Genomic DNA, 11345 nt, shown 5'->3' on the forward strand with positions numbered 1-11345 from the left:
TTTTTGTGTGTTCACATGATTAAGCTACTGTATTAATCATGTTTTATAACTTTTGTTTTAATAAAGTGCCAAGTAAAACCTATAGGACCTTCTTGGATAATAGTTATTTGATCTTGCTGAAAAAGACAGAAACTTTCTGCTCACGAAAACAATTTTTAAAAATAACCAGAAAGTGATAAAATACTGATTCCAATTTCAGTCGATCAATAATCAAATTATCTAGGTCATCCTATTTTGGCAGATTTTTCTGTGTTCCAGAAGTTTGCGTTTGATACAGATTACTACAAACTGTTCTGTTTTTGACAGATTCTGTTTTCTATGTGTTGTTTGCTTATTTTGAGGAATCTATGAGTAATATCGGAGGGTATGAACCATAGATAAGTTGGAATAAAGTAGATATTACACCAATATGGATTTAGAATGAGTTCACAACAGTACCAAAAGTGGTGATCTATTTTCTTATACTAACGGAGCTTACGAGTTTTCTGTTAAGTTTTGTGTTGTGAAGTTTTCAAGTTTTGGGTAAAGATTCGATGGACTATGGAATAAGGAGTGGCAATAGCCTAAGCTTGGGGATGCCCAAGGCACCCCAAGGCAATATTCAAGGACAACCAAGAGCCTAAGCTTGGGGATGCCCCGGATGCCATCCCCTCCTTCGTCTTCGTTCATTGGTAACTTTACTTGGAGCTATATTTTTATTCACCACATGATATGTGTTTTGCTTGGAGCGTCATTTTCTTTTGTTAGTATTTGCTTGCTGTTATTTATAACAATGTTTTGCATCTTTTATTTCAATAAAAGTGGCATTGATAGCCTTTACTATGCCTATTTTACAAGTCTACATGTTGCTGTTTGAAAACAGAAAGTTTACCACTGTTGCAAAAATTCCCTAGAAAAGTCAGAATGTGATAAAATGTTGAAACCTTTTGCATAATAATCTCTGATAAATTTACTACAGTGGGAATTTTCTTTCATAATTTTTGGATCTAGGGAAGTATGCATCTTGCTGCATTATTTACAGACTGTCCTGTTTAGGCAGATTACTGCTATGTTTACATTGTTTGCATATGTTTGCTTCTATAATGATTTTATTTGAGGATAGGACTATTAAATATGCAGAGGCATTTAGTATGAAATGTTGAATAAGAATTTTAGTGATTTGCTATAGTAGAGTATGATAAGGTTTTTGCATTGGTTTATACTAACTTATCTCACGAGTCCTTGTTGAGTTGTGTGTGGATGAAGCTTTTGAGATTTAGGGAGACCGTGATATGAGAGGAATTAAGGAGACACAAAAGCTCAAGCTTGGGGATGACCAAGGCATACCAAGAGAATATTTCAAGAAGTCTCAAGCGTCTAAGCTTGGGGATGCCCCGGTTGGCATCCCACCTTTCTTCTTCGACAACTATCGGTTAGTATCGATTGATCCTAAGTTTCTGCTTCTTCACATGATGTTTGCTATTCTTAGAATGTCATTTTATTTTGTTTTGCTTGCTGTTTGAATAAAATATCAAGATCTGAAATTATTAAATGGGAGAGTCTTCACATAGCTAAATAATTATTTAACTACTCATTGATCTTCACTTATATCTTTCGGAGTAGTTTGTTATTCATTCACGTGCTTCACATATATCCTATCAGTAAATGGTTGAATGTATTGAATATAATAAATTTGAAATTATATATGTTTCATATGCTTATCCCATGGGGAGTAATGACTTCACATATAAGAAGTAGAGGTGGTAAATTTATTGAAGGTTAGCAAACATTGTATTGGTCACTTGAACAATTCATGAAATAATATTGAGGGAAGAGAGATTTCACATATAAATATACTATCTTGGACATCTTTTGTAATTGTGAGCACTCATTAAAATATGACAAGCTAAAAGGTTGATGTTGGACAAGGAAGACAACGTAATGGGTTATGTTTTCTTATATCCGAAATAAAGTATATTGTCATGGATCATTCAACATGCTGAGCTTGCCTTTCCCCCTCATGCTAGCAAAATTCTTTGCACCAAGTAGAGATACTACTTGTGCTTCCAAACATCCCTTAAACCAGTATTGCCATCAGAGTCCACCATACCTACCTATGGATTGAGTAAGATCCTTCAAGTAAGTTGTCATCAGTGCATGCAATAAAAATTGCTCTCTAAATATGTATGATCTATTAGTGTGGAGAAAATAAGCTTTATACGATCTTGTGATGTGGAAGCAATAAAAGCGACGGACTGCATAATAAAGGTCCCTATCACAAGTGGCAATATAAAGTGACGTTCTTTCGCATTAAGATTTTGTGCATCCAACTATAAAAACGCATGACAACCTCTGCTTCCCATGCGAAGGGCCTATCTTTTATTCTTGTCTTATACCTTATGCAAGAGTCATGGTGATCTTCACCTTTCCTTTTTACATTTTATCCTTTGGCAAGCACAATGTGTTGGAAAGATCCTGATATATATATATATATATATATATATATATATATATATATATATATATATATATATATCCAATTGGATGTAAGTTATCATGAACTATTATTGTTGATATTACCCTTGACGTAAAAGGTTGGGAGGCGAATCTATAAGCCCCTATCTTTCTCTGTGTCTGATTAAAACTTTCAACCCATAAATATCACGTGAGTGTTAGCAATTGTGAAAGACTAAATGATAGTTGAATATGTGAAGTTTCCTGAATCAAAGCTCTGACATAGACCCTTCCTGAAAATAAGATGAATTGTAATTGTTTGATGACTAAGAGCACTGTTTGTTAGTTTTCAAGAAAGTTTATGATCTATACTTTAACATGTGAATAGTTTGTTACTTGATCATGAGAAGTTTTATGAGTTGAGCTACTGTAATGATATATAATGATGCTAGAAAAGGTGATTGAAATTATCATTGATCAAACTTGTGCACCTGCTAGCATTCACACTTCATAAATTATTTCTTTTATCATTTACCTACTCGAGGACGAGCAGGAATTAAGCTTGGGGATGCTGATACATCTCCAACGTATCTATAATTTATGAAGTATTCATGCTATTATATTATCTGTTTTGGATGTTTATGGGCTTTACAAACACTTTTATATAATTTTTGCGACTAACCTATTAACCGGAGGCCCAGCCCAAATTGTTGTTTTCTTGCCTATTTTAGTGTTTCGAAGAAAAGGAATATCAAACGGAGTCCAAACGGAATGAAACCTTCGGGAGAGTTATTTTTGGAACGGAAGCAATCCAGGAGACTTGGAGTAGACGTCAGTGAAGCTTCGAGGAAGCCACGAGAAAGGGAGGCGCGCCCTGCCCCCTGGGCACGCCCCCACCCTCGTGGGCCCCTTGTGGCTCCCCTGACCGACTTCTTTCGCCTATATATGTCCATATACCCTAAAAACATCGGGGAGCACAATAGATCGGGAGTTCCGCCGCCGCAAGCCTCTGTAGCCACCAAAAACCAACCGGGACCCTGTTCCGGCACACTGCCGGAGGGGAGATCCCTCACCAGTGGCCATCTTCATCATCCCGGAGCTCTCCATGACGAGGAGGGAGTAGTTCACCCTCGGGGCTGAGGGTATGTACCAGTAGCTATGTGCTTGATCTCTCTCTCTCTCTCTCGTGTTCTTGAGGTGATACGATCTTGATGTATCGCGAGCTTTGCTATTATAGTTGGATCTTATGATGTTTCTCCCCCTCTACTCTCTTGTAATGGACTGAGTTTTCCCTTTGAAGTTATCCTATCGGATTGAGTCTTTAAGGATTTGAGAACAATTGATGTATGTCTTGCATGTGCTTATCTGTGGTGACAATGGGTTATCACGTGATCTACTTGATGTATGTTTGGGTGATCAACTTGCGGGTTCCGTAACATTGTGAACTTATGCATAGGGGTTGGCACACGTTTTCGTCTTGACTCTCCGGTAGAAACTTTGGGGCACTCATTGAAGTTCTTTGTTTTGGTTGAATAGATGAATCTGAGATTGTGTGATGCATATCGTATAATCATACCCACGGATACTTGAGGTGACATTGGAGTATCTAGGTGACATTAGGGTTTTGGTTGATTTGTGTCTTAAGGTGTTATTATAGTACGAACTCTATGATAGATCGAACGGAAAGAATAGCTTCGTGTTATTTTACTACGGACTCTTGAATAGATTGATCAGAAAGGATAACTTTGAGGTGGTTTCGTACCCTACCATAATCTCTTCGTTTGTTCTCCGCTACTAGTGACTTTGGAGTGACTCTTTGTTGCATGTTGAGGGATAGTTATATGATCCAATTATGTTATTATTGTTCAGAGAAATTGCACTAGTGAAAGTATGAACCCTAGGCCTTGTTTCAACGCATTGCAATACCGTTTGTGCTCACTTTTATCATTAGTTAGCTTGCTGTTTTTATATTTTCAGATTACAAAAACCTATATCTACCATCCATATTGCACTTGTATTACCATCTCTTCGCCGAACTAGTGCACCTATACAATTTACCATTGTATTGGTTGTGTTGGGGACACAAGAGACTCTTTGTTATTTGGTTGCAGGTTTGTTTGAGAGAGACCATCTTCATCCTACGCCTCCCACAGATTGATAAACCTTAGGTCATCCACTTGAGGGAAATTTGCTACTGTCCTACAAACCTCTGCACTTGGAGGCCCAACAACGTCTACAAGAAGAAGGTTGCGTAGTAGACATCGGTATGCAGACTAAAAAGGACCGGAGGGAGTACATGTGAAACTGCTGCAAACGAGGTGATCACCCTGGGAATGCTAGTACGTATTGTTTTCCATGTTCATCCAATGCCAGTGATACAAGAATTCAAACTAATCGAACTAAATTCATTCATACACAGTCGGATTTGATATAAACATGCTGGATTTCATTACATTTCATACATTCTTCAACTAAAAAGGGGTGCGCTGGAGGTATAATTAATTGACCAAAGCTACCCACCTGTGTCCGGCTGAGCCGAACAGAAGCTTCTTCTCCAGCAGACTGAGCTTCAGTGACTTAACTGCAGGTGCAGTTGCATAACTGACATGTGGCCTAGATGCCTGTTGGGCCCACGTGTCCGTGAGCCAACTGCAGCAGCAGTTAAGTAGAAGGAGCGTCCTTCTCCAACATAGATCTCCGAGTCCACGTCGCCGCCAAGAAGCTAATCGACCGTCAATGGTCAACCCACCTAGCTTGGCTTCAATCGGAGGGTAGCAGCGGTGGCCCTACTTGGACCCGACCGGCGGTGACCTACCATGTTCTACTCTTCCTCGTTTTCTGTGTGGCGCGGCCTCGTTGGCAGCACGGCAGGGCCTCGACAGAGCCGGCGACATCCTCTATCTCGTTGCCAGCGGGGCGGCGCCTCGGCGGAGCAGGGGAAATCCTCCCCCTCGTTGCCGGCAGGGTGGGGCCTCGGCTGAGCCGGCGATGTCCTCTGCCTCGTTGTTGGCGGGGCGGGGCCTCAGCGGAGTAGGGCCTCCGCCTCGGTGCCGGTGGGACGGGCCTCAGCTGAGCCGGCAGTGTCCTCTGCCTCTTTGTTGGCGTCGCGGGGCCTCGTCGACGCCAGCGGAGCGGGGACTCGTCGGAGCCGGCATTGTCCTCTGCCTCATCCTCGGTCTCGCCAAACAGCGCCTCGCCCTCTTTGTAGGCGGCCGCAACCTCCGCCACCCACATGCGGTACCGCCAGCGCTCGAGGTGGCCTTCGCGGGTGGAGCGATACGAGTCGAGCAGCGCCTCCTGCTCCGCCCGCTCCGCGGCGATCTGCTCCTCCGCCTGCAGGTGCTCTTGGAGGAGATGGTGGTTGTAGGCGGTGTTGGCCTGCGCCTCCTGGAACTGCTCCTGACGCTTCTGCCTAACCGTGTCCATGTATTGGGCACGGGCCTCGCCGATGGTCATGGTGCAATGCACCGGTGAGGATGGCACGGAGGAGGGGGTTGGCGAAGGATCATCGACTACCATGCTCTCCATTGGGACGTCGTCGTCCTCCGGCTGCCTGCCGGCCAGCCAGTCAGCAGCAATGGCTGCCATCTCCTTGTGGTCCGTTGTCTGCCCGTCCCGAAGAGCGATGGAGCGCGAGGAAGCCATGGTGGGCAGTAGTGGTGTGGACAGGAGAAAGGGAACGGAGGCGGATGACTGCGGCTATGGCCGGCGCAGCAGTTTATATAGCAATGGTGGGCGGCAGAGGGACGGACGTGTGGCGCCGGAGTAGCCACCTCGGCAACCGCACATCATTAATGTGGGCAGCAGACGGACGGACAGACGGCACTTGTGTCGTTTGAAGGCGGAGCAATCGCCTGCACCGGGAAGCGGGGCGGGCGGCGCTGACCGTTTCGGGCATAAAGCGCGCACGGGAGAGGGAGGCGGTCTGGGTGGGCCAGGGCAGTCAAACTCGTGCTTGGCAGCGTGTCGGTCCAGTAGTCGGACATGCTGGCTCGCCAGCGAGCTCGCTGGGCTGAGCAACGACAATCAGACGATGGACTCCAAAACCCTTCCGGTGACCTCAAAACACTTCTGGTTCCTCTTGGTACTATTCTGAAAATTAATGAAACAATTCCAAAAATAAATCCTCGATACTCTCGTCCTACTAACACTCAGTAGATCGTGATTAACTTAAGCTTGTGACCTGTAGGTTCGATAAAACATAGACATGAACGAAACCCCTTCGTTCAATGACCGATAGGGGCACCGTGGACGTCCATATCGATCCCTATGAGTACACGAATGAAATTTGAGTGAACCTTTTTTATCGCGTGATGTTCCCTTTGCTTCAAGATACTTTGTAAGACCTGAGGAGTGTCAGTATCCTCTCAAGTCATCCTCATGCTCACCATACCGTCATCCTCGTTACCGGTTTTTTGTTTTTTTTCTCGTTGATATTTTCCGGCATCCCCGTGACTTTGTCACCTGTTGTCGGTGTCAAAACCGGCCGATCTCGGGTAGGGGGTCCCGAACTGTGCGTCTGAGGATCGAAGGTAACAGGAGACAAAGGCGACACGATGTTTACCCAGGTTCGGGCCCCCTTAATGGAGGTAATACCCTACTTCCTGCTTGATTGACTTTGATGAGTATAGGGGTTACAAGAGTTGATCTTCCTCGAGATCGTGATGGCTAAACCCTAGATGTCTAGCCTATGTGCATTCTGATAGCCTCTATAGACTAAACCCTCCAGTTTATATAGACACCGGAGGGGCCTAGGGTTGTTCAGAGTCGGTTTACAGAGGAAGGAAACTACACATCTGGACGCCAATCTTGCCATCCACGCAAAGGAGAGTCCAATCCGGACGTGGGGAAAGGTCTTCTACCTTGTATCTTCACGGCCCATCAGTCCGACCCATTTTACATAGCCCGGACGCCCGAGGACCCCTTAATCCAGGACTCCTTCAGTAGCCGCCGAACTTGCCTTCAATGACGACATAGTATCCGGCTTATGTCTTCGGCTTTGCAAGGCGGGTTCTTCATTCATACTTCAGATTGACGACAGTCTGGCCCTGACCTTGATACGGCGCCTTTATGATTCCTTCCTGTGGTTGCTTCGATTTCCGCACGCCGAATGAATACAAACGGTCCATGATTTTTTGCAAATAAGCCTCTCACCATGCTCGCACGACATCTATATAAGGAGACTTAGATCCCCAAATGCCATCTCACATCGCGTAGAGGAAAAAACCACCAAGGTTATCTACGAACAAAAATATTCCAACATGGCCAGCGCTCCAGGCTCCTCTTCGCACCCCCATGGCCCTCATGAGGGTGATTGGCAGAGTTGCTCCGTGCCTGATCTTCAGCTGAGTCGACTCTAGACGCAGGGCTATCTTCCCCTCACAGATCTAGTCTCCGTTCGAGCGGGTTTGGCCTCAATCGGCAACGATGTGATGGCCGAGAATTTCCCCAACCCCAGTAAGGAGGAGAGCTTGTGCTTCGTCCCATTCTTATTGCAGGGCCTAGGATTTCAATACATCCCTTCCTCGGGGGCTTATTGGAATTTTACAGCATCCAACTGCACAACCTTACCCCAGGTTCGATTCTGCACATCTCAGGCTTCGTTGCCCTCTACGAACTGTTCTTGGGCATTGAGGCCCATTTTGAACTACGGAAGAAGTTCTTTTGCCTCGTCCCCTGCCATCGAGGAGGTTCCATGTTTGAAGTGGGCGGCGCCGAAGTATGGCGCATAGCCGAATCCGGATACCTCAATGGAACTCTGTCGGCGTTCTGGGAACGGAGGTCCCCAGACTTGCCTGCCTGCGGCCCACGGCGTGGCTCTGCGAGAGGGCCCGTACGTCCCATCTTCACCAACAAGCTTTGAAGACCCTCGCGAGGGGCCAAGCCTCGCGAGGCGGACGACACAAGACCTCCTAGGGAGCGGCCTCACTAGGCTGGCTCGCGAGGGGATAGAGATCAAGGCAGGGAAAACCTCGTGAGGTTCTCGTGACGTGAGCCATGACGATTGAGACCAGGCGGGCGGCAGCGCGCACAGTGTCCTTGTTTCCTCTTTGGTGCTAAGGAGGCAAGCGCAGGCGAGGAGTACCGAGGCGTCAAGCAAATGTTTCCCTATCGGTGCAACAAGACGAAGACCAGCAGGACGGAGGTCACCGTGGAGCCCAAGACGGCGTCACCACCAAAGCCTTTGGCAGGCGAAGACTACTTTTTTCAGGATAAGTTGTACTAGTTGTCCCATTTCAAATTGGCCGTTGTGGGATCCCTTCCCGCTCGATATTTGGGAAGAGGACCGGGGCCTCTATAAATAGGACTTGCCACCACCATAGGAGGGGACGGATTCCGATCATCCTCACCCACACAAGTTCACCAAGCACAAGGACACCTCTCCTCGGGAGGCTGTTCTTCCCCTTGTACTATTCATCCTCAGCCCAAGAGGCAATCCACCACCACCACACTGGAGTAGGGTATTACACCACAACGATGGCCCGAACCAGTATAAATCTTGTGTCCCTTGTGTTGTGAGTTCGTCGAGCTAGCCTAGAGATCGCGAAGCGTGACAGAGCGTGATCTGCGAGGGGGCGATCTTCGCGCGCACCCCAGAGTTCGAACCTTAAGGGTTTTGCCGGAACCCGAGATCCGACATTTGGCGCGCCAGGTAGGGGTGCGCAGTAGCTTTCCTTTCGGCGATCCGCGCTCCGCCACCACCGTGCTTCGCCCCCATGGCACGCGTCTCGCTCCCGGCTCCGGCGACTGATGCCGGCGACGGGGCCAGGGGGCTCCGAGCCTTGGCCCCCGCCCTGCGGCAGGTGCAGTGGCCGCCCAAGTTCAAGCCGGAGATGCCGCCGCGCTACAACGGTGCGGCAGACCCGTCGGCTTTCCTGTTGGCGTACGAGGAGGCCGTCCTCAAGGCCGGAGGCGATGACAAGGTCATGGCCAACTGGCTGCCCATGGCCCTCGCAGGTGCACCGCACGCCTGGCTGCTCAACCTCCCCAGATCCACGGTGGCATCTTGGGAGGAGCTGTGCGGTCTCTTCGTCGCGCGCTTCGTGGCACCGGCACCCCACGCGGTCGCGGCCCTCCTCGGCGGCTCGCAAGCACGGCCCTCGGACCACCACATCAAGCCGTTCCTTCGCCAGATCGGCGCCGCTTCCAAGCGCCCGGGGGCTCCCCTGGGCTGGGCCGCGCCAGAGGCCGACCTCACCTTCGACTCAAGGGATCATCCCATCTCCACCGCCAGCTCGGGTATGCTCCCAATGCTTTGCACTCCCACCATCTGCAACGTGGCTGTCACCAAGAGCCTCATCGACAGTGGCGCCGACCTCAACGTGCTCTCCGTGGAAGCCTTCGGCCTCCTTACGTACCACTCGAGCAGCTCCACCTCAGCAAGCCCTTCTCAGGAGTTGGCGGCGACACCGCCCGCTCCGTGGGGCACATCCGCCTTCCTGTCACCTTTGGCACGCGCGACAATTACCGTACCGAGCTAATCGACTTTGACATCGCCCACATCGGCCTCCCGTACAACGCCATCCTCGGGTACCCAGCTCTGGCCCAGTTTATGGTAGCAACTCATCCGGCTTACAACCTCATGAAGATGCCCGGGAGCAAGGGTGTCCTCACCGTCGAGGGGGACACCAAGGAGGCTCTGCTGGCGCTCAAGCTTGCTTTCAAGACCGCCGCGGTGGTGCAGCCCGCCGGCGCAGGCGCCTCTGAGGCCAAGGGAGCCGCACCAACCAAGAAGAAGCAGTTGTTCACCCAAGACAAGGCAGAAACCAAGTAGGTGCCTGTTGATGAGGACGGGTCCTCAGGAGCCACCTTTACCATAGGTGCCAACCTCGACCCTGACCAAGAGGAAGCGTTGGTGAAGTTCTTGCGCGCAAACAAGGAGATATTCGCATGGGAACCCAAGCAGCTGGTGGGGGTCCCGAGAGAGGTGATTCAGCATCACTTAAGGGTGTGCCCCAATGTATGCCCTATGAAGCAGCGGGCAAGACGACAGTCCACGGAGAAGCATATCTTCATCGTCCAAGAAACCTGCAAGCTAGAGGCAGCGGGTGCCATTCGCGAGGTCCGGTACCCCGAGTGGCTGGCAAACCCCATTGTTGTGCCGAAGAAAGGAGGGAAGGAGCGCATGTGTGTCGACTTCAGCAACCTCAACAAAAGCATGCCCCCAGGATCCATTCCCGCTTCCATGCATCGACAAGATCGTCGACTCCACCGCCGAGTGCGATTTGCTGTGCTTCTTGGATGCGTTCTCGGGCTACCACCAGATCAAGATGGCGTTAGAAGATGTGGAGAAGACCAGCTTCCTGACCCCGTGTGGGGTGTACTGCTATACTTGCATGCCTTTCGGACTGCGCAATGCGGGCGCGACCTTTCAGCGGCTGATGCACATCGCCTTAGGGCGGCAGCTCGGGAGAAACACGGAGGCCTACGTCGACGACATCGTGGTGAACTCTCAGGAGGCAAGAACCTTGATCCAAGATCTGGAGGAGACTTTTGCAAGCCTATGCTAGGTGAACTTATGACTCAACCCGGAGAAGTTCGTGTTCGGTGTCCCTTCGGCAAGCTAATGGGTTTCCTCGTATCCTATAGAGGGATCAGGCGAACCCAGAGAAGGTCAAGGCAATCGAAGACATGAGCCCGCCGCAGAACCTCAAGGAGATGCAGAAGCTTACTGGTCGCGTGACTGCGTTGGGCCGCTTTATCTCCAAGATGGGAGAGCATGCCCTACCGTTCCTCAAGCTGATGAAGAAAAAGGGCCTATTTGAGTGGACTCCGGAAGCCGACCAAGCATTTCAAGACCTCAAGAGATACCTGACCAGCCCGCCAGTGATGGTGGCGCCTCGGCCCCTCGAGCTATTGGTGCTCTACCTGTCTGCCACGCCCCACTCCACCAGCGCAGCGCTGGTGGACCT

This window comes from Aegilops tauschii, chromosome 6 (genome assembly GCF_002575655.3).
Source record: "Aegilops tauschii subsp. strangulata cultivar AL8/78 chromosome 6, Aet v6.0, whole genome shotgun sequence".
In the NCBI taxonomy this organism is placed as follows: Eukaryota; Viridiplantae; Streptophyta; class Magnoliopsida; order Poales; family Poaceae; genus Aegilops; species Aegilops tauschii.